Here is a 21,788-nt window from a genome sequence, read left to right as displayed (position 1 = left end):
TTTCACCTCTGCGTCCCTAGCACAATTGGGTCCTGATTTATGACCTAGATACCTAGGTGCTATGATGATAAAAACATGGAAAAGCGGAGCCCCATTTTAGGACATCATTTATAATGGGGAAAAACTCCTCCAGAAGAACATGACTCCTTGTAGCATGAGTCTGTGTCTATGATATTGGCTGTGAATGTGTGTACATCTTTAAATATACCATGACTGATCCTAGGCAAGAGGAAGAAGGGAAGAGTGACGGGTGAATTTCTGCAAAGGTTTAAAATTTGGGATCCATCCATCTAAGCAACCAAATGATCTGGGGCCAGATTCTCAACTTGTTTTCATCATCGCACCTCAGCGGAATTCAATGGAGCTAGAGCAATCTATGTCAACTGATGATCTGTCCCTGATGTTTAGCAGAATGCCTTGGTTCTGTAGGGTTGGGTTGGAAATCATGCAAGAAATCTTCTTGTAAAACTTTGGACACGTCTACTTTAGTCCTGGTAGGAACCCAAATAATCTTGCCCAATAGAGCAAAAATGGGATCCTGGTCCCATTGTATGGAGGTGTGTGTGTGTACTGGAAGATGCATACAACACTGGTTCTTCTGTCTCTGGCCCTGCACTGCCTGTGCCTCACCACCACTTTCCTTGTGGAGCTGAGCTCTGTGCACCCTCTGCCCAGTTCCCTGGAATCCAGTCCTTTCTACTGCATGGTGGAACCATACTTGTTCTGCATTGAACCAGTGTGGCTGCAGACTTGAGAACTGGATTTTCTTCTTAGTGAATTGAAGGGAAAAGAGGTGTGGATGGATGCCATCCTAAAGCACCCCCTTCTGGCCTGCGGTAGTGCTGTAGGCACCCTGTCCTTAGTTCCTTGCAATGACTTACTCTCAGGCTGTAACACTTAAACAAGATTCCCCCATTGTGGGGCCTTATCCACAGCCCTCCTCCTTGTGGTCTGTGATTTGGGTTCACTGCAGCCTTAAACTGGCTTCTCCCCAGCTAGTGCCTTGTGTATTTCAGTCCCCTTTTCTCTCTGAGCTTGGCTGGCGCACACACTCTCCCTGTTAGGAGGGAGAAGGTAGCATATATCCTGCTCTCCTTCCTTGGGCTCATCCTAGTTGGCTGGGAGGGAGAGCCTTAGCCCCTCATGCTGCACTACAAGGATCCTTATTCTGGGCCCTTACAGGAACGATAGAGAGGTTCTCTTCTCCCACCCCCAGAAGCACTAACTGTTCCCCCCAGGACCATCTTTCTTTCTCCCACCACCTACCTCTGCCCATCCCTTGGCCTTCATCTGCTCCAGCAGTCTCAGGCACTTTGAAGGGGACAGTCACCCTGTTACAGAATGGCATGGTCAGTTTTGTGCCCGGCTAGAGCTGCTGCTTAAAACCATAGGGAGAAATGTTATACTAGTGTGTTTATGTGTGCACAACTCTCAATGACTCATAAATTGCTCCGCTGCATGATGTCCAAGATATTTGTAATATATACTGCCATTTCTAGTGTTCTGACAGTAGATAGGTCTACTTCGTACCAGCCATTAGCTATTTCTATCAAGACAGCCGGTGATGAGCTTTTTTTGGACCCATCCTCCAATAAATGAAGTTGTTTGGCAGCCATTGATCAAACATTCACTTCAAGTCCATGCACACCAATTCTACGGTGGTGTTTTGTTTTGTTTTCCAGTGTAGGGGGAAGTAGAACCACGGTCTCCAGATGCCCATGACAAATTGCTCTGTCAATCACAGTGGCAGAGACTTCAGCACATGTTAGCTGCATGTTCATGAAGATGAGTGATGCTTGCAGCAGGTGGAATCACTTTTGCAGCCACCAAGATATCTGTTTCTTTTGCCCTCCTGTAATCTCATTTAAACCTTCACTGGGTGTCAACACAAGATCTGGCATTGCATGTTGAACCAAAAAAACCTCTTTATCAAAGTTCAGTGTCCAACTAAATTCCTTTAGGTCAGCACTGCTGTATAAATCAACTTGTATGAATGTCTTTTCCTATTAGGGATTAGCCTTGCCACAGTTGGTAGCTGGTGAGAGATTTTTATGGACTTCATGGATTTCTGTCATTGCAGTGGCACTTTGTGGTTAGTGTTTGGTGTCTGATTTGAAATCATGGTCCTATTATTAGTCCCTGATATCATCAAGAGACCTGTTTTCTGTCTGTGCTGCCCTGCTACATCTTTTGTAAGAACCATATGTGATTAGGGCTTTGGTTTAACTTTTTCCATTTGAAACACATGAACCGAGATTTTCAGAAGTTGGTGTGTCTCAGGCTCCTAAATCCATGTTATAGGGATCTAAATAAGTGACCTGATTAAGAACTGAACTTGACTTCAGTCAGCTTCTCAGCACCCTTAAAACATCTGGTCACTTACTGAGATGCTTCTAGGTATGGTACCTCTTATTGAAAATCTCGGTGTTGGTTCCCTGCAGGGCCCCTCAGTGTTGCTCTTAGAAGTGTGTGTTTGTGGGCAGGGGGAACGGGTATAGCCATACAACAGATAGAAGATGGTTCTGCCCATGGTCTCAGCATGCTGCCACTTTGCTGCTGCTATCTAGATGAGGTCAAAAATTTCTGACAGAACAATTGTCCATCAGAAAATGCTAATTAGATTAAATCCAAATGTTTTTCAGGGTCATATTAAATTTGTCTATTTTTTGATGATAAACTAACAAAGCGTTTTGTTTTGATATGCCCGATTTATCATTTTGACTTTAATATTATATTAATAGTAAATATATTTTCTTATACTGAGAACATCAAAGTCAAAACAATGAAGTTAAAATGAAGTGATCTGAAGCACTTTGATAAGGTTGTACTGATACTTCTTCTGAAATAGTCAGAATTTTCATTTTTGCAGGAAACTGACTCTTCATTCTGATTTGGGACTAAAGAAAATTTCAGAATGTCGGCGTTTCCTAGCAAATGAAAACTGAGTTTCAACCATTGTTTAGATTTGAAGCCAAAGGCATGGGGGAGGGAAACAATTCTTTGCAGATACTTACTTAAGATACCCATCTTTATAAAATACTTTGAGGTCTATACATGAAAAAACCTGGCCAAATCCTAAAGCCTTCCCTACTTTCTCACAACTTCCATTGACTTCAATGGGAGTTTTGCCTGAGTGAAGATAGATTAAGGAACTTCAGGACTGGCCTCCCTGTTGTTTATACCATGTGTAGCATGGGCTCACAAGTGAAATGCATCTCATATACAGCCCTTTTCTCCTGTATTCACTGTACCACTGTAAGTTCCTACACTGATCCCACAGCATCTTCTGCAGGGAATGTCTGTGTGTGGAAACTCTGCCTGGTGTGTGCTATGATCATCTCTCTGTATTGAGGGCACACTAGGGAGTCAGGAGAAGAGGCTATTTGAGGGAGTCCAAAGCTGTCTACAGTGAAACCTCACTATAAGCATCTCAGATGCGCAGCCTCGACTTTTGCGATCACTTTAGAAGGCGAATGAACTAGACTGTACTGGAAACCTTGGGGACATGTTTTAAAGACCCATTTCTAGTATGCAACTGATTCTGCTGGTCCCATTGCATGGCCTTGTTAGGTTGCCCTCTGTTTGCATATGAGACACAATGGATAAACTGGCCACTACCATGGCTGGGTGTGGAAAACACCTTTCATGACTCGGACCAAAACACTGCGACAGTTTCTGATCTCATACCAGTTTTGCACTGGTGAATCTCCATGGTTTTCAGTGAAGTTACACCAGTGTGAGAGCAGATTCAGATCTTGTGTGTCATCGGAATGGGGGAAGGTGGTCATTCTCTAGGGCATAAGCCGCCTTCTTCTTAGTGGAAGTTAAGGTGAAACTTTTTGCACTTCCTGTGAAGCATGTGGTGCTGGCCACTGTTGGAGACAGACTAGTGGGCTAGGCAGACCCTGGATCTGATCTGGCACAGTGATTCTTATTTAAGAAGCCACTGCAAAGCTGTATTTCTATTTCTTTCCTGCAAGTACATTATACACCAACCCTCTTCTCCCCAACCCCTTTTCTAATCCAGCATTCTTCTTTTCCCCAGATCCATACAAGAGACTTCACCAGGTGGTGGAAGCAGAAGAAAGATCATACATGGTTGAGGTTTGGGGGGGAAACCAGTCAGTTAGCTGAAAGGGCTATCAAGCCCCTGGCTCATGATGATGATTAAACATTCCTATGCCATTCAGTACAAAGGAAGTTCTACTTGCGGCCAGCAGCATGCAAAATAAAATAAAATAATCCCTTTGCACTCTCCTTTTGTTGGCACCGAAGCTACTCAAATATATCAAGGAAAGATTCTTCCTCTAGTATTAAACAATATGAATGGAACTGACAGTGCTATTAGATTGTTTTATAACTACCTCGGTAGTAACATTTTTGGCACAGTTGCCATTCAACAGCCCTTTGCAGCCTGGGTGTTTCCCTCTAAAATTTCACCTCTTTCCCCAACTGCCCCCCACCAGAGAACTGACATGCTTTCTGCCAACAAATGTTGAATGTTGCTTCTGAGGATTTAGCATGTCAGGCGGTGTCTACCCAGCTTAGGATTCTATTATTATGCAATGGCTTAGGAAGGCAGTGCTTTGCCACATAATTACAGAGCCAATCTGTATTAGGAGCAGGGGTTTGCAGCGCTCCTTTGGCACCAAGTATTCAACCCCCCTCCCCCATCCAATACACTTTTATTTTTGAGTAGCTTATTTTTAGCATCTATTTTTCCCTTTGGACGTTTTGTTATTTCAGAAGTAGTGAGAGCATATTGACTTGTGTCTGCCAGGGTTCCTATGCAGCATAAAGCACTTGCTGTATGTTACATCTGCAGAAGAGGTAAGAAGAATTCCTGAAGCTGCTTGCTAGGGGGGTGGTGTGTGTGGATTTTTTTTTCCCCACTGCTTGTTTTACAAGCTTTGCAGGCTCTGCCATCTAGAGCACTTTGTGAGATCACTCCAGTTTGCTGTTTTTCCTTTTTCCAGCTCTGCGTGTGTGTGCGTGTGTGTATCCCTCTCGCTCACCCCGTCCGTGCCTGCCCCCCCCCCACACACACACACACATACAAGATGAGCTTGCTAATATGAACGTGAAGACTTGCAATGCCAAAATGCATGTGGTTCTTCTGGATGCACTGGGATCAAAATCCTTGAAAAGCCTGCAGGCTGCTTAGCCGTCCAAGACTGGGGTTTTTAAATCAAGCAAGAAAAAGAGCAAGTTATTCACTTCTGTGTGTGTGTGTGTGTGTGTGTGTGTGTGTGTGTGTGTGCACGCGCGCTTTGGATTTTACTGAATAGGAGTCTCACGGATTCACTCACTTGGACTTCACTGAATCAGGTTCCATCTGCCAGCAATGCTAGTCTGCGATTTGGGAAGCTGGAGATCAACCTAGGATTTTGTCTGATATTATCTCCTTTTGAAAAAGGATGCGTGGCATAGAAAGACGGTCTAAGTGCCTGTCTGAAATTATTGTACCGAACCAGGGATAAATGTTACTTCTCAAAGGTAAGTGCTAGGTTGTTTATACAGCTATATAGATACACATTCATATCTCTTTGATGTTAGGGAACCCTTCTGTGATGGATTTTTAAAGGCATTAGATAAATATATAACTTTATTATTAGTGTAGATAACATTTCTGTAGCAAAATGAACCTTAGTTTGGTTTCTGCTTCCCTCTTGGTATGAAAAGAGTTCAAAGGAATTTTTTTTAGTGTTGTTGGTATTTTTTTTAAAAAAATCTCTGACGTGATCAGATTGAAAGAGGTTTGGAGGGAAGAAGAATAATTTGGTTTGGATTAGAGGCAAAACTGAAAAATAGAGTAAGATGTGACTCACTTACACTTCCCGGAGGAATAATAATATCCTGTAAAGCTAAGGAAGAACTTTGCTGGACAGATCAACTCTGTGTATAAAAACCTAGAGTACAAGAACAGGGACCTTGGCAGATGTTGTAGGAAGAAATGGAAGGTAAAGGAACAGATGGGGGAGAAGAGGAGGGGTGGAGGAGGGAAGCTGGAACCAGGTTCAGTGTCTTGTCTCACAAAGGTTGGTGGTAAGGGTGAGGCTGTTGTTGCCGGGCATCCAAGACTGGCAAGGTGGACAGGTGGGGGATGGGTACTTTGGCAGGTATATGCCTTGTCATGTCAGTCTGATGTTGCCAGTTCTTGCAGGAAGTCAAATATCTGACAAGCTGGGCATTTGGGGGGGGCATGTAAGTGATACGGTGGAGTAATATCAAACACACACATACGTAATACAACTAACTGTCATGCTAGAATTTAAAAACAAAAAGTGGAGATCAGCCATGTAGCCAGCAAGTTCAAACAGAAAGACTGGACACACTGAAATACATATATTTTTTTTTAATGAGAACTGGAAAGCTAGTGTACTGTAGAATTCTGGAACTCCGTGACAATCCCAACTACTCCACACCCAAAACAAACAAAGAACATTGGTTTTGCAGTAAGAATCACTTTGGGGCAGGGACTCATCTCCCCTCTTTTCCAGGGAGGTGCCAAGGAGGCACCAGGACTGGTGGAGTTATTTTCCATACTTTATTGTGGATATTAATAGAGAAGGTAACTTTGCACTATACTCAAAGAGGAGACAAGCTCTGGAAGACATAATATTAGTAGCTTAAGATTTGGTGCAGTTCCAAACAAATGCATTGATTACTGTATTATAAAGTTAATTCTTTGTAGACTAGTCACCACTGCAAAGTCAACACTTGCCAGCAGGTACCACACAATTACCACAGTTATTTCCTATCCCTAGGGGGAAACCATGCCATCTCAAATACCTCTGTGCAGTAGGTGTTGACTTTCCAGTGGAGACCATTATATGCAGAGAACACTATAATGAAGACTTGAGGGGACGGAGAAGGAGGGAGAGGCTGGTAATTACTCTTACTCTCATTGTGTCTTGGGCTTGTTACAGTTTCACTGTTCTCACTGTTTGGGTGATTAGTTTGCAGTGTTTACAAACTGCCGCGTAGGTGGTCTGTGCCATTTGCACACTCTCTGTTTTTAGCCAGCTTCATCACAATTGTGTAAAGCAAAGGAGGCTCCAAACCTCATCCAAATTAGCCAGCAGTTTTTGGGAAGAGAAGTATTGCAATGGGGATGGAGCTTGGGGGTGGAGGGGGGGGGGGTGGAGGAGGAGACTCTCTGTAAACTGGATTAATATAGAAAGCTTCAGATGAGCAAGAATCTGCATCGTCTGTATGAAATATAATTCATGTACCCTATGTTATTCTCTCCTCTGTAGTACAACTATTTTCTGTTGCATCTTAATGCTGTACAGTCTAGCTAGGTGCTGCTTAGTATGCCAGTGTATCCAGTGCAGAGAGCAATAGAGTCAACCCTCCAAGCCTCTATTTGTTGCTTTTGCCCTCACCCTTTCCCACTGTTCAGAGCATTTGTGATTCTTGTCCAAATTCAAATATGGAGTCTAATCATTTAGTTTCCCCCGTATGGGAAATATAAACAGCGCATTTAGCATTGCTGCAGCAGCATCCGTTTTCCCTGCTCTTCGGAGATGGGATCAGAGCTGACAGCTCTTTGACAATATCTTACAAGTCATGTCACTCTGTCCTTTTGCAAAGCGCTGTCTGTTTGTTGACTGAAGTTTGAAATGCTGCAGGGGGAGGTCCCTTTTGGGGAGTGTGACAAAAAGAAAGATGTGCTTCACAATGAATTTTGTATTTATACAAAGACCATATGCCTCCATGTGTGGAGAAGCTGCCCTGAGAAGCTGACTCAAATAATCAAGTTTTAGGAGGCATAGGTGGGGATTTTTTTTTTAATATATCTTTAAAGTGAATTAATGTTGAGAAAAGTACCAGATCGACAGCCCTGGAGACTAAATTCTGCCATTTATCCACCCAAAAGGTACAATGTGGCAGTGCAATCTCCTCCCTTACTGGGTCAGACCTGACCTACAAAGATCACATATAGGGTTAGAAAGATGATTCATTCCTTATTCAGTCCACATTTTGGGATCTCTGCTGAGACTCCAAGGATGTCACTCACTTACATTTGTTTCAGTAGGGTGACTTTTTGTGTGTGTGTGTGTGTGTGTGTGTGTGTGTGTGTGTGTGTGTGTGTGTGTGTGTTGTGGACACCTGTTCACTAGGAGCTAAACTGAGAAGCAGCAACACATCTCACAAAGGCTACCAAGAAACCCTCAGACAGTAGCAACTTCTAACCATGCCTATCAGCTTGAACCAGTGACCTAAAACCAACAGGCCAATTACTGTATCTCATTACCTCTTCCCTGAGCCCTCTGAGGTTTGATTTATCTTTTAAACTCAGCTGGAGTATTGTGTTCAGTTCTGGGCACCACCTTTCAGGAAAGATGTGGGCAAATTGGAAAAAGTCCAGAGAAGAGCAACAAAAATGATTAAAGGTCTAGAAAATGTGACCTATGAGGGAAGATTTTAAAAATGGGGACGTTTAGTCTGGAGAAGAGAAGACTGAGAGGGGACATAACAGTTTTCAAGTACATAGAAGTTTGTTAGAAGGAGGGAGAAAATTGTTCTCCTTAATCTTGGTGGATAGGACAAGAAGCAATGGGCTTAAATTGTGTCAAGGGCGGTTTAGGTTGGACATTAGGAAAAAATTCCTAATTGTCAGGGTGGTTAAGCACTAGAATAAATTGCCTGGGGAGCTTGTGGAATCTCCATCATTGGAGGTTTTCAAGAGCAGGTTAGACAAACATCTGTCAGGGATGGTCTAGATAATACTTAGTCCTGCCCTGAGTGCAGGGGACTGGACTAGATGACCTCTTGAGGTCCCTTCCAGTCCTATGATTCTGTGATTATCATGACCAAGGTTCCCACTAAATTGTCTGAATTTATATCTGCATGGCCCAGATATATCAATAATGGCAAGGTGCTGATCCGTACAATGCTAGCTTTCTCGAAAACAGGGTGGGCTAGCAGCACAAGGCCCTGTAATAATAATAAATAAAAAAATCAAGTCAACCTCAGTGTGACAAAATACTTATTCTTGCACCAGCTGTCACTTTCCCATATACTCCGCCTCCACATTGCGTGGAGGGGGATTGTAGTAGGTTCTTCTGATTCTAATAACCCAAATTACCTTCTGTCTGGAAGGTTGCCAGAGCCCTGTGTGAAACTAGCAGATGTAAACATGTCATTAAAAGGCCCACAATGAGGCTGCACAGAAAACTGAAAAATATGTCCTTTAGAGACATCTTTATTTCTTCAGGAGCATCTTTCCCTCCCCCGTCTGCATGGAAATGGGATTTTAAAAACACTACTTCAGAATCCAATCTCTTCCTGCTACCTTATTTCCCACCTGAATGTTTATGACAACACCCTCATCTCCACTGCAACAAACTGTCAGAAACAGAGGGTTTTGTCTTCAGGTCGGGAAGTGAGTAGTAGACGCAACAAATGAACCTGTGCCAAGCAAACAGCATCTCCCCATACAAAATATCTGTTAAAAACAGAAGAGAAGAGACATACAGAAAAGTCCGATACAATGCTCAGTCTGCTGCCATTGACTTTAGAAAGTGAGTGAGGATGCTTGGCACTTCACAGGATCAGGCATTTAGAGCAGAATTGTCTTGCCAAAGTTTTCTGTGAGGTGTCAGTGGCTCTGGAAGTCTTCCTTCAGAATTCTTGCTTCAGCTCACAAAAGCTAATGCCATAATTGGATGTGCCTGCTAAGTGCCAATAGGTCTGCTAAAAGGGGCGGCTGGTATGGATGCTGGGATTCTGGATGTGGTAACTATGGGTACAATAAGGTCTATAATATGGTGTTTAAAAAGCCTCTGGTCATGACTCCTCTGAGCAGGCCTCTAATCCTACCAGCAGGTGTTGTGCTGTCATAGTAGCTGTGATGGGCAGGGGTAAGATAATGAGAGAGACCCTGGAATAGCAGTCCAATCCAGAGGCTTGGATTCTGGTTGGTTACAACATAAGAGGCTGGACTGGTGCATTCCAGTCCATGTCAGTATAGTGTCTAACAAGACGGAAAAGCAGGATTAAGGATGAGGTGAGTAGAAAGTAAATGATGGCTTATAGCTTCTCCTGCATTTCAGTTGTTTTTTGTTGTGCTGAAAAGCCACTTTAAAAAAGTATGTGAAAGCTCATTGCAGGATAATATTGGGCCAAATCTTTCCCTTGAAGCCACTGGAGTTATATAGAGATGAATATGGTCTCTTTATGTACAAAGCTGTGGCGAGATCTTGCAATGCTTCATTTGGATGATTCTAAAGAACTTGTCTGAGCCCTTTGATTTTCACACTGTTAGGTAAAGGATAAATTTCTAAAAGCAGCAATAAGATCACACACCATGTGGATTGGTGTGAGAGGTATTGGAGAAGTGGCCATCTGAGAAATGGCCGAACTATAGTTCTATCATACTCTTTCTATCATAACTTGCATTCATCTCCTCTGATAGGAGAGAGTCCAAAATAGCATCAGATATGCAGATTCCTTAGCTGTTCTCTAGCCATGCTTGTCAGATGAGGTTAAGTAAACAACATACCAACCAGAAATAACAATCCTCCCTTTGTGGCTGCCTGATGATGGGAATGAGGAAAGGGAAATAGGGTGATAACTTCAAACATAGACATCTGTGGCCAAGGAAGAGGTGGACTCTGGTATTAGTGGGTGGATGGCATCTGTGTGTGTTGGGGAGGAGATACTCTTTGCACCGTAAGTGATTTTAGCTGTCAACATGTAGATTTAATAAGGGATCCAGTAAAAGTCCTTCTGGTGCTGAATGAAAACAAGGAGCAATTAAGTGGCAAAGGGAGAAACTGAGAAATCCTGCGTCATGGTTCTTTCAATGTGCTCTATCTGGTTTGAAAACAACCCATAACAAACATCTGCCTCCTCAGAGATAAAAACAAAACCTTCCCAGTCATTTTAATAAACATTTGATCCCATTCCCTCCATGCATATTACTGGGAGTAGGTTTCTATGCCTGATGATCAGACAGTTCTGCACATTCTATACTTCAAACACATGTATCAAAAAGACACACAGAAAAAAACCATATTGACAGAGCATAAGTTACTTGGGTGGAGATGATTTGATAGATCTCCTAAACTGACTGTTGGCTGGCATTTTGTGAGAGTTATCTCAGATATAAGTGAACATTGCTGCTGCCTGATATTTACTGTATATTGGTTTTTAAATTACAGTACAACACTGATTCCTTGCTCTGAAAGTTCGGCCTGCACTTTCTCCCACCAGTCAGGTCAGGTGATTTATCTGTGCTAGAAGTGTTCAGTTTAAAAAAAGAAAAGGAAAGAAAAAAAGGGTCCAGCATTTCTTGAGGAAGTGAAATCCTCCTTAGGATAGTTGGGTTTTGCAGGCTCCCTCTGACCCAAATATCCTGCACTTATTGCTCCAAAATCTCAGTGCTCGAGGAAAAGCCACTGTGGTGTAGGTAGGTATTTTATAATCTCACGTGCCCAAGTAGCAGCAGGAACCATGAGCACTTGTGTTCAGCTACACTTGTCAGGCACAAGGCAACCTTTCGTTTTGGATGTGAGGGGCCTGGCCACAGCAGACAGATCTTCTGTTCCTTGCCTGTAGGTTAGATTACTCCAGTGTGGCCATCTTCAGGATGAGCCTGATGACCACTCGGAAGCTTCAGCTGCTGCAGAACGTGGCCACGGCTCTCTCCGAGAGGTGATTTTCCCCCCTCCCCACCACCACCAAGACAAGTGTAATCTGGTGCTCTGTAGTCTCTCTTGGATCCCATCCTACAAGGTGCTGGTTGCCTTCAAGTCAGTAGGAGTTGAAGGTGCTGCTAGGATGTCTCAGGAGATATATGGCTCCTTGCAGGGCCAGGGCCTTTGTAATGAGCCAGGCATGTGTCAGTAATCACAGTGGAGCTGTGGTGACATGAATGCTCTGGCGAAGAGAAGGCCAGACTGGTAGCCGGTCAGAAAAGCAGGAGGATCAAGCACAGGTTAGAGATGTGACAGGGATTGGGGGAGGGACCAAGAAGGAAATTTGATAGGATGGGGGAAGAAAGTTAGTTATATGGCCCTTATCTCTATAGTCTGAGCACCTGGCTAAAATAAAGAATGGCCTAGGACCTCACTTTTTCTTTTCTTTTCTTTTCTTTTTTTTTCAGTTGTACTCTTGTGTGTGTAGCTCATCCCCGCCTGAGCCGTTGTGGGTTGTTTTATTTGTTGCTTCTGTTTAAGTTTGTATACGAATATGACAAATATATGTCATATATTTTGTGTGTTCCCCTTTATTTCCAGCCTTTCCATCTTTCCTTCACCTTTCTGAATCAGTAAATAAATAAATAAGCCCATTCATTTCATTTCCCTTCTCCGAATATAAAGGGTTTTTTTATCATCAGGACTCAGATGAGTCACCAGTTAATAACAATAACAATAATAATAATAATAAAAAGAGACTTCAATCCCTGTAAAACCTGGAACCCTGTTGCCAGGTTAACATGAGACAGGTCCTTTAAAACATGACAGGCCCATCTATATACAGTATCTTGTGTCTATACTTTTCCTACAGAGTGGCGTTGATAGGCTTATAAGTGCTAGCAATCAAATTCCTTGAATATGTGCACGCTGCACTTTTAAAAATATATACAGATAATCCTTCTCTTGCCTAATTCTGCAAATGGCATAACAAGGTCCCAGGAGTCTGACCGTGGAAACTGCCAGAGGATGCCCTTCCGCTAATACCACAGGATCTCGAAAAATGAAATTCACAACAATGCAGAGGGCCAGCATGAGTTCTACCTGTCCTGTGCCCTCAAAACAGAGCTAAAGTGGTGCATGAGGCCTTATGGTGGCTTTCCACACAATGGTCAATTTCACCCTCCCTCAGTTCCCTACTGCAAAATGAAACCGCTAAGGTAACAATTACTAGCTCAATTCGAAGACTTAAATAAATAAACCCCAAACCATTATCACTCCAGTCAAAATGGCTGCTGCATTCATCCCAGTGGTGCTCACTGGTCAGATCCTATCACACGACACATTTTGGTAGTGTAATATGATTTTTTGTATTGCAGTTTGCACCTTAGTGATCTACCTGATACTGGGGAGGAGGGGGTAGCAATTGTGCTCGGCACTGTACAAACACAACTAGAGATTGGGCCTTAGCTTGGTGGCAGAGCTGAGAACAGAATTCACTCAGATCTCCTGAGTTCCAGTCCACTAGTCTCTAGACCCCACTGTTTCTCTTGCCCTTATGGACTGAGAGATTAAAAGCATCAATTAAAATAACTTTGTTTGGGGAAAATATTTTCACTGCTTTCTTAATACCACATGCTGCATTAGCATAGGACTGCAATGGGCTTGTTGCTGGTCTAAAATTGAAATTATTTCATAAAAGTCCTTGTTATATAAATAATGAGGCTGTTTTAAAAAATCAACTTTAGTATGTGTAGAAGGTCTGTCTGTCTGCTTTTATTGACCTGTAATATTAAAAACCAGTGAACTCTTCTGCCAAGCTGTTCTTCCCAAACATGACTTGCATTGCCTGCTTAGGGAACAGTCAACTTAAAAAGCTATTCGATTGCCATGTTTCTGCAGCAAAATTAGAGTCCTGGAAACTTAGATTCATCTCCAGAAGTCTCTTTCCTGAGTTACATTGTTTCCAGAAGGGACTCCGCAGTGTGGAAGTCCAAAGTTGCACTGTTTTGTTTGCAGAATCTTGATTACAGGTTGTGGTGATAGAGAAGAAGAGAATACAGTGTGATGGGTTTTTTCTTCTAGATTCTGAGTTTGCAGAGCTGGCAGTTTGGAAAATTAGCTTTTGACTCTTAAATTGAGTGTTGCTATTATTTATTTGGTGTATGCAATCTGGTCAAGCCAAGAAAAAAAAAATGTTGCTCTGGAAGAGCATCACACAACGTCCTCTTCAGAATCACTCCTCCGACTGTAATCACGCACTTTCATTTTTTAAATGAAATACGTTTAACATTCCTTAACTATATTCTAATAATATATCAATATGCAGGGGGCGATGGAACAATTTTTATAGTAGGGGTACTGAGAGCCCTTAAACCAAACTGTAAACTCTGTATATAATGGAAACCACTTCAAACCAGGGGGTGCGGCAGTTCCAGCACCTATGTCAATATTCTAGGGGTACACCTCTGGTGTCTGAGTGTTGCTATATTCTCAGTTGGAGCGAGAGAGAATTATTCACCTTTTCTTCACAGGGTACCTTTGTATTTTGTCAAATGTGCAGTGTAAAAGTGTTCTTAAAATGAACAACATATGATGGGTCATTATCCAAGACTGCTATAACATGAAATATATGGCAAAATGCTGGTAAAACAGAGCAGAAGACATAAAATTCTCCCTCAAGGAGTTCAGTCACAAGTTTGTTTAATGCATTTTTTTTAACGAGTGTCATCAGCATGGAAGCATGTCCTCTGGAATGGTGGCCAAAGCACCAAGGGGCATACGAATGTTTAGCATATCTGGCACGTAAGTACCTTGCTTTTAGGTGACATTGTAAATAAGAAGTGGGCAGCATTGTTTACATTTACATGAGATAAACTTGTTTGTCTTAGCAATTGGCTGAACAAGAAGTAGGACTGAGTGGACTTGTAGGCTCTAAAGAGTTGCACTGTTTTGTTTTTGAGTGCAGTTATGTAACACACACAAAAAAATCAACATTTGAAAATTGCACTTTCACAGTAGAGATTGCACTACAGTATTGGTGTGAGGTGAATTGAAAACTACTTTTATCATTTTACAGTGCAAATATTTGTAATAAAAATAATACGAATTGTACAGTGCTCACTTTATATTCTGTGTTGTAATTGAAATAATTATATTTGAAAATGTAGAAAAATATCCCAAAACATTTAATACATTTCAATTGGGATTGTTTAACAGTACGACTAAAACTGCGATTAATCGTGATTCATTTTTTAATCGTGATGAATTTTTTAAAGTTAATTGCATGAGTTAACTGCGATTAATCAACAGCCCTACAAATAAACAAAAACAACAAAAAAACTCATGAGTAATTTTGTGAATAAAAGCAGCATGTTTGGTTCCCTGTGATTCATAGCCTTATCTTATTTTTTCATCCAGATGACTGAACTCCATTTGCAAAAATATTTGTGCAACTTAAAAGCTTCGAGAACTCTCTTGCCCAGTGATTATTGGCCTGAAAATTTGTTCCAGAACCGATCACTTCCTTATTTTGTAGTTTATTTTCCCCTCTTCAGAGGCATTAGCCATCCAGTCAGGAAGCAGAAACAATATACCTTGTGATTTAGTTGACCAACCACTCCATACAATGAAAAGCAAATCATGACTAGTAATATTAATACCCAGCTCTTGTATAACACTTTCCATTAGTAGCTCTCAAAGCACTTGACAAAGGTTGTCTATACCATTACCCCCACGTTTGAATCATGCTGAAAATTCTCTCTAACTTCTATTTGACAAATAATTATGACCAGTTGATATGTATGACTGAATCAGAATAAAGAAAAGGAGGACTTGTGGCACCTTAGAGACTAACCAATTTATTTGAGCATGAGCTTTCGTGAGCTACAGCTCACTTCATCGGATGCATCCGATGAAGTGAGCTGTAGCTCACGAAAGCTCATGCTCAAATAAATTGGTTAGTCTCTAAGGTGCCACAAGTCCTCCTTTTCTTTTTGCGAATACAGACTAACACGGCTGTTACTCTGAAACCTGTCATTATGCAAGGCACTGCATTTAGCCGTATGGAGTGGAAATCTATCAACTGCATGAAAGGCGATTTCCACAGCATGCATCCGATGAAGTGAGCTGTAGCTCACGAAAGCTCATGCTCAAATAAATTGGTTAGTCTCTAAGGTGCCACAAGTCCTCCTTTTCTTTTTGCGAATACAGACTAACACGGCTGTTACTCTGAATCAGAATAGAATCACAAATCATTTGCTATACAGATACAATAAAGGCTAAATTAATAATGAATATTGATTGAAATCAATGACTTTGACTAGTATTAAACATAAAGCAAAAGGCTATACATCAGGCAACGTATCTTAACAGTGAGATCTGTTAGACTGTGGAATATCTCTGAAGGGAAGAGCTGGCAATGATATCTTGTGGGATATTTTCAGGTGGACAAAACGAGAGAGAGAGAAGGATGGCTTTGTGTATAAGGCATTTGTCTGGGACTCCTGAAACACCACACCTGGGTTCATGTTCTGGTGTTGCAAAATGCTTCCTGTGTAGCTTTGGGCAAGTTGCTTACTTGCTGTGTGTCCAGGTTTCCCATCTGTAACTGGGGATAATAATTCTCACAACACTCCAGTGAGGTAAAGAATTAATACATCAATGTCTGCAAGGTGCTTGGATATTAATGAAGAGGTGTATAGAAATAAATAGAATGTACTATAAGGAACTATTGTGTGCTGGCAGTAGGATGGACATAACTACCTAATAAATAGAGCTGGTAAAACATTTTTTTCAACCAAATAATTTTCCTGATGAAGTAGGGTGGCTGTGTGTTTCTTTAAAAATAAATAAATAAATAAAAATTGACAGTAATTGGATTTCACCAATTTCACCTAACTTTTTTTTTATTGGAAAAGTTTGAAAAAATGTTTTTGTTTTGACTGAAAAATGTTTCCAAATTTAAATGTTTTTGAACTTGTGTTCTGTGATGATTTTCACTATTTCAATGGTCCTGTTTTGGAACAAATGTTGAAATACTGGAATATCCCAAAGGATTGAAATTCTGTTTTGGACCAGCTCTGTTAATAATCGAACATAGCCAAAACTCTTCCCCGAACTCTTGGTGAAATTCAACCCTGATCTGAACAGTCTCCACGCTGGTTTGGGGTGTATCGTAGTCATACAAAGAGATTCCTCTTTCTTTGTTGAATTTGTGTTTTATTCTCTCTGTTGTTCATCTTGCCCTAGTGAGTCTGTTCCCTGTGGATGGTTATGCACAGAGGGGATATGAAGTTTAACCAGTTCTCAGAGTTGTAAAAATATTGTTGAGGTTGCTTTATGGCTCACAGGGCTGCTGGTATGAGGAGAAACGGTAATGAATGCTTTATACCCTTGCTGTGAGTTTGGGTCCCATCTGTCAAAGTAAGTGAGGCTGGTGATGGTCATTCCTAACCCCTGTAGAGTGCTGCCTTTTGAAATCTAGCAGTACTGAGGTGGAGGGAATGATCAACAAGGAACTTCAAAGAGCAGTCTCGAGGCTTAACAGTTGGTGCCGCTGTGTGAGTGGATACATACAGAAAGCAAACACAAGGGATGACAGCTGGAGAAAATTCTTGAGGTGCAGGAAGAACTGCATATGGCAGTTCAGCAGCCTCTATTATTAAAAAGGTTGCCTGGTGCATGGTGTGCATTATTGTGCACTTGAAAAAGGAATATAAATCCCAAAGCTATCCCATTTTAAATGTGCTAGCAACCATTTTTATCATCCAAAACAGGTGATTTCATTCCTCTCAGCCAAGGAAAAGGAGAACAATGGCTTCTCCAGCTGCTGTAAACTATACTGCCCAAGCCAAAATCGTCATAGCATGCAGGGTTTTTCTGGACTAGTGTTGCGACATGACACCAGTACCATATTATAGTAATAACGCTTCACGCTCCTATTCAAGGCTATTCATCTGCTATTCAAGGCTCTCAAAGTGCTTAGCAAATATTAGTGAATTAATCCTCACTAAATCCCTTTTTTCGGGGGGAAGGGTGGGTCAGTATCACTATTTCCATTTTAGGGGGTAGGGAAGTGGAGGCCCAGAAGTTTAAGTAACTTGCCAAGGTCACATACCACATGTATGGTGGAGCTGGTAATCAGGTTACCTGACAGAATTTTGTGTTCAGTCATGCTTCCTTCACACTGCTGAACCTTAACATGCTGTTTGGTTTCAGCCTGGCAAACCTGGGGCTTGTTTGTGTAAGCAGAGTCAGGATGAGCTCCACCCTGACATCTGGTGGTGAGGTGTGGCAAGTTGTGGAAAAGAACTTCAGGGGCCGATCTCATTTGCATAGGCACACCCACCCCGCCTAGAATGAGGCCATAACTGCCCAAATGGTCACTTTGGCTGTTGTGGGATCCCCAGTGTCTCTGTTATTGGGGTAGGAAGAATAAATTGTTATTACCCTGATTATGGGAACTGTGCTTGGAACTGTACTTGTCCTTTTGTTATGATGGAGGGACTCACCATCAACTAAATAGCAGTCGCTAGGCAAGGGACATGGGTTCCAAAACTCTGTGAGTTGAAAGAGGCTTGAGACAGGGATTAGTACCTGGTGGTGTGGGCTCCTTTGTGAGGGCCTGAAACACCAATTGCACCTCTGTCTCTCTCCACTGTGGAATGTCAGAGCTAATTTTGGGTCTATTAAGAGTCTTGTTACAGCTACTGTGCTGAATTCATTTTGGCCTTATGGTGCACCAGCACTAAGGTTCCCCCTACTATGAGCTGAAATCACTGAGCACTGTGTCAAGTAGTGGGGAGCCGAAAGATCTAGAGTGCAGTGGTGCTGTTCGTGGATAGGCTGGCGGAGTGTTCGTGAGATGGCGAGGCGAGCTGTGCAGAGCGGAGCTGTTGGTGAGATGGCGGAGTGGAGCCATTCATGAGACAGCGGAGCGGAGTCCTGTGGGGCAGTCAGCTTCAGGTCACATAAGGTGCCCCTTACTTCTTTCCCCCCCACACAGGCACGTTTTTAGCTAGACTGGGGAGTAACACTCTGCCGATGAACTTTTGAACTCTGGGGCTGGACTTTTGGGACTTTGGGTGATTTGTGGATTGCTGGACTCAAGAGACGTTTGGATTCTGGGACTCAAGAACCCGAGGGAAAGGATGTGGCCCAATTTGCTGGGGTGGGTCTTTGCTCATGGTTTGGTTAATGAACACTAGTTGTGGTGTTTCCCCAATTTAATGCTGATGTCGTTTACCTCATGTTAGTAAAGATTCTCTGCTACACCGAGACTCTGTGCTTGCGAGAGGGGAAGTATTGCCTCTTTGAGGCGCCCAGGGGGTGTGTAAGATTTTCCCAGGTCACTGGGTGGGGGCTCGAGCCAGTTTTGCATTTGCTTTGATGAGAGGGAACCCCTGTGTACTGAACCTGGCCCTTGCTGCTATCAACTTGGCCTGGCAGAAGGGTTACATTTGGATGATCAGGACACACTTTTCCAAACTGGGTAATTAGAAATGACCCCCAGTGCCTGCCATTTCTAACCCCCAAGAGCTGTATTTCAGTCACATTGGGCCTGACACTCTAAGCACTCTGCACAGTCATGGAGTTTTACAGCCAGAAGGGACCACCAGATCATCTAGGAAGTTACACTCAAGTCAGCTGGAACTCCACTTGTGAAGCACTTGCAGAGTTTGGCTCTTTGCTAGTACCACAATACTATGCTCTAGAGCAAATGTCTGAGATTTACCACAGCAAAGTCGTGAGTTACAGCCCACAAATATGATTGCTTTATAAATTGCACACATTTGTGGGGAACCACAGCTAAAACCCTTGTCCCTCAACTCCCAGGACACAGGGTTCCATCAGTAGCGACAGTATCCTTTCTTTGTTTCTCTGAGCCAGTCACTGGGGGGCAATGTCATTCACTGCTGAGGCAAACAAAGCCAGTATATTAGTATTTCATGAGGTGATGCAGCAGAATGGGGGTGAAATAGCTTTATTTAGTCTGATCCTCTCAGTGCAGTCAGATTTTTAAAATATTACACATGGTGATGAGCAAGCTGTTTTAGATAAAATAAGACCCATTAAACCACGTTGTGTGTTTGTTAATATTTAGGGGGTTTTTTTAATCAATTTTTTTTTGTGGCTGTTTGTGGGATCCAGCCAAGATTAGAGCTGGAAATGCTCAAACGGTACACTAATGGCTACTCCCAGGCTGTTTTTCTAACTAGTGGTACCAGAAATCTTGCAAAAGAGATTCCAACCCAGTTTTTTCAAGACCCTCTCTAGCCTGCATTGCAGACAAAAAAAAAAAAAAAACGGGGTCAAATTCATTTCTGGTGCAGTGCCATTGACATCAGTGGGTTACACCAAGAATGGATTTGGCCAAAGAGATGCTTAGCGTTCAGATAAGCATTGATTATGCATCTAGACTTTTGGGTGCATCTCTGACCCAAAGGTCCAGAGTGCGAGATGTGCTTTGGCTCGTGATTGCAGATTCCCTTCAGCGTTTGGATGAAAATCAAATTGTTTGCGGTGAGCAAGGAGTTACAGCACATGGATGAACCCGGGCGGGGAAGTGGAGAGATCATTCGGTGCAGCTTGCCAAGGGGGTGCTAAGGTGATGAGCATGGTAAAAAAGCACAGCGAGAGAGAGGTAGAATATGGTGGTTCGAGTGTCATTTTCCCTAAATTAATTTTGCCACAGCTGTTTAACTTCACTCTAAAGACAGCAAGTGGGCTCACTGTAGACGAGGGGAGTGAAGGGTGAAAAAAGCATAAAGTGAAGAGAGACAGAGTGTTGAGGCGCCAAAGAAAGTTAAGTGACTGTAGCGCTAATGATCTTGTTCAGGTCTATGAGCAGCTGTTGCTTTTTAGCTATTCTCTTTCTCTCCCCCCCCCCCCCTTTCTTCTTCAGTATGGAATGATATTTGATTGTCTGACATCCAAGGGCAGGCAATTCCCTATTCTTCTTGTCCCCTCCCTTGTGCCTTTTGAAGTACATCTCTGACTATGCCAATACTTTGCTTTTGGAATATTGTAGTTAGTATTGGTCAGACATTTTATGTCTCAGTACACAGAGTGTCACACTAGGAATATCATGTGGGGGAAAGCATCAGTTTTCAAAGACTACCTGTGTGAAGTAATCTTTTGAAACAGGCTGTGAACAAAGCAAGCTGGACAGGAAGGACACTAGTATGTTAAAACACTATCCCACACTGTTCCGAAACCTGAATATCAGAGTTTTGGGCTGCTATTTTATTCTTTCCAGCCCAACCTTATACCTCTGTCTGGCCATCCAGTAGTCCCTCTAACTTCCCTTGTCTCTAAGGAGGGAGGGGAGTTGGTGAAAAGCAGCAAGATAAATTTTAAGTTGAAAATCAGAAGAAAACCCTTCCCAAATCGAAGCCTAAAGGAAAGCGGTGGGAGCCCCATCTTCTGAGTCACTTTAAATGATCATTAGATATTGTACTTGACAACATACTGTAGGATGCCCTCTTGCACTGGCAGAGAGGTGATATATGTCGGTCTGAAGCCATAGTTTGGTTAGATTGTTACCTAGATCCTCTTGCTTAAGAGACTGCTACAGTTGCTGCATTCAGTCTTTGCAGGTTGTCTGTGCATTGCTTGTAAGATGCTGGGAATTCAGCGCAGATAGAGGGACCAGAATATTTGAGTAGATCTCTTGCCATATTGACTCATTCGTAGAGCTGAGTCAATAACTAACTGATTTTTCAGTTTGGTGGCCAAATGGAAATCTGGGGTGGGGGAAGTTTCGTTTTTAAAAAGTGTCAGTTTGGGTTTTTGCCAAAATGGGGGGAGGGAAAAAACCCCCTCCTAAAAAGGGATTTGAAATTATAGTAAATGTTTTATCTAACCCAAAAGGGGGAGGGGGGTGTGGGTGTGTGTTTTGATTTTCATTTCATTATGGCTGAATGTTTGGGTTTTTTTACCTTTTAGAAATTTAGCTAGATTTGTTTATTTTTTTAAACAAAAAAATAATCTCAATGATGAAACAAATCCATTTGGATTTTCCATTTATTTATTTATTTTTTAAATTCAGATGAGAAATTCAACCCAAATTCACAAACAGCTTCAGTCTGAAATTGCATTTTATGGTGAATTTATTATTTGACCAAACATTTCACCCAGTTT

The 21,788-nt window shown here is 42.2% G+C and overlaps 1 protein-coding gene across 1 annotated transcript in view; it reads left to right on the top strand.

Moving 5' to 3' along the window:
• Positions 1–4,786: 4,786 nt before the first annotated feature.
• The window catches only part of LRFN2 (leucine rich repeat and fibronectin type III domain containing 2), a 213,876-nt gene continuing 196,874 nt past the window's right edge, over positions 4,787–21,788 (top strand). Inside the window, exon 1 of the mRNA XM_007071681.3 lies at positions 4,787–5,496. The gene's annotated coding sequence lies outside the window, so the exon portion shown is untranslated. The remainder of the gene's footprint in view (positions 5,497–21,788) is intronic.

The sequence above is a fragment of the Chelonia mydas genome, chromosome 3 (assembly GCF_015237465.2).
Source record: "Chelonia mydas isolate rCheMyd1 chromosome 3, rCheMyd1.pri.v2, whole genome shotgun sequence".
NCBI lineage: Eukaryota > Metazoa > Chordata > Testudines > Cheloniidae > Chelonia > Chelonia mydas.
The sequence above is the reverse complement of the archived record's forward strand: the minus strand, read 5'-3'. Positions and strand labels throughout refer to the sequence as shown.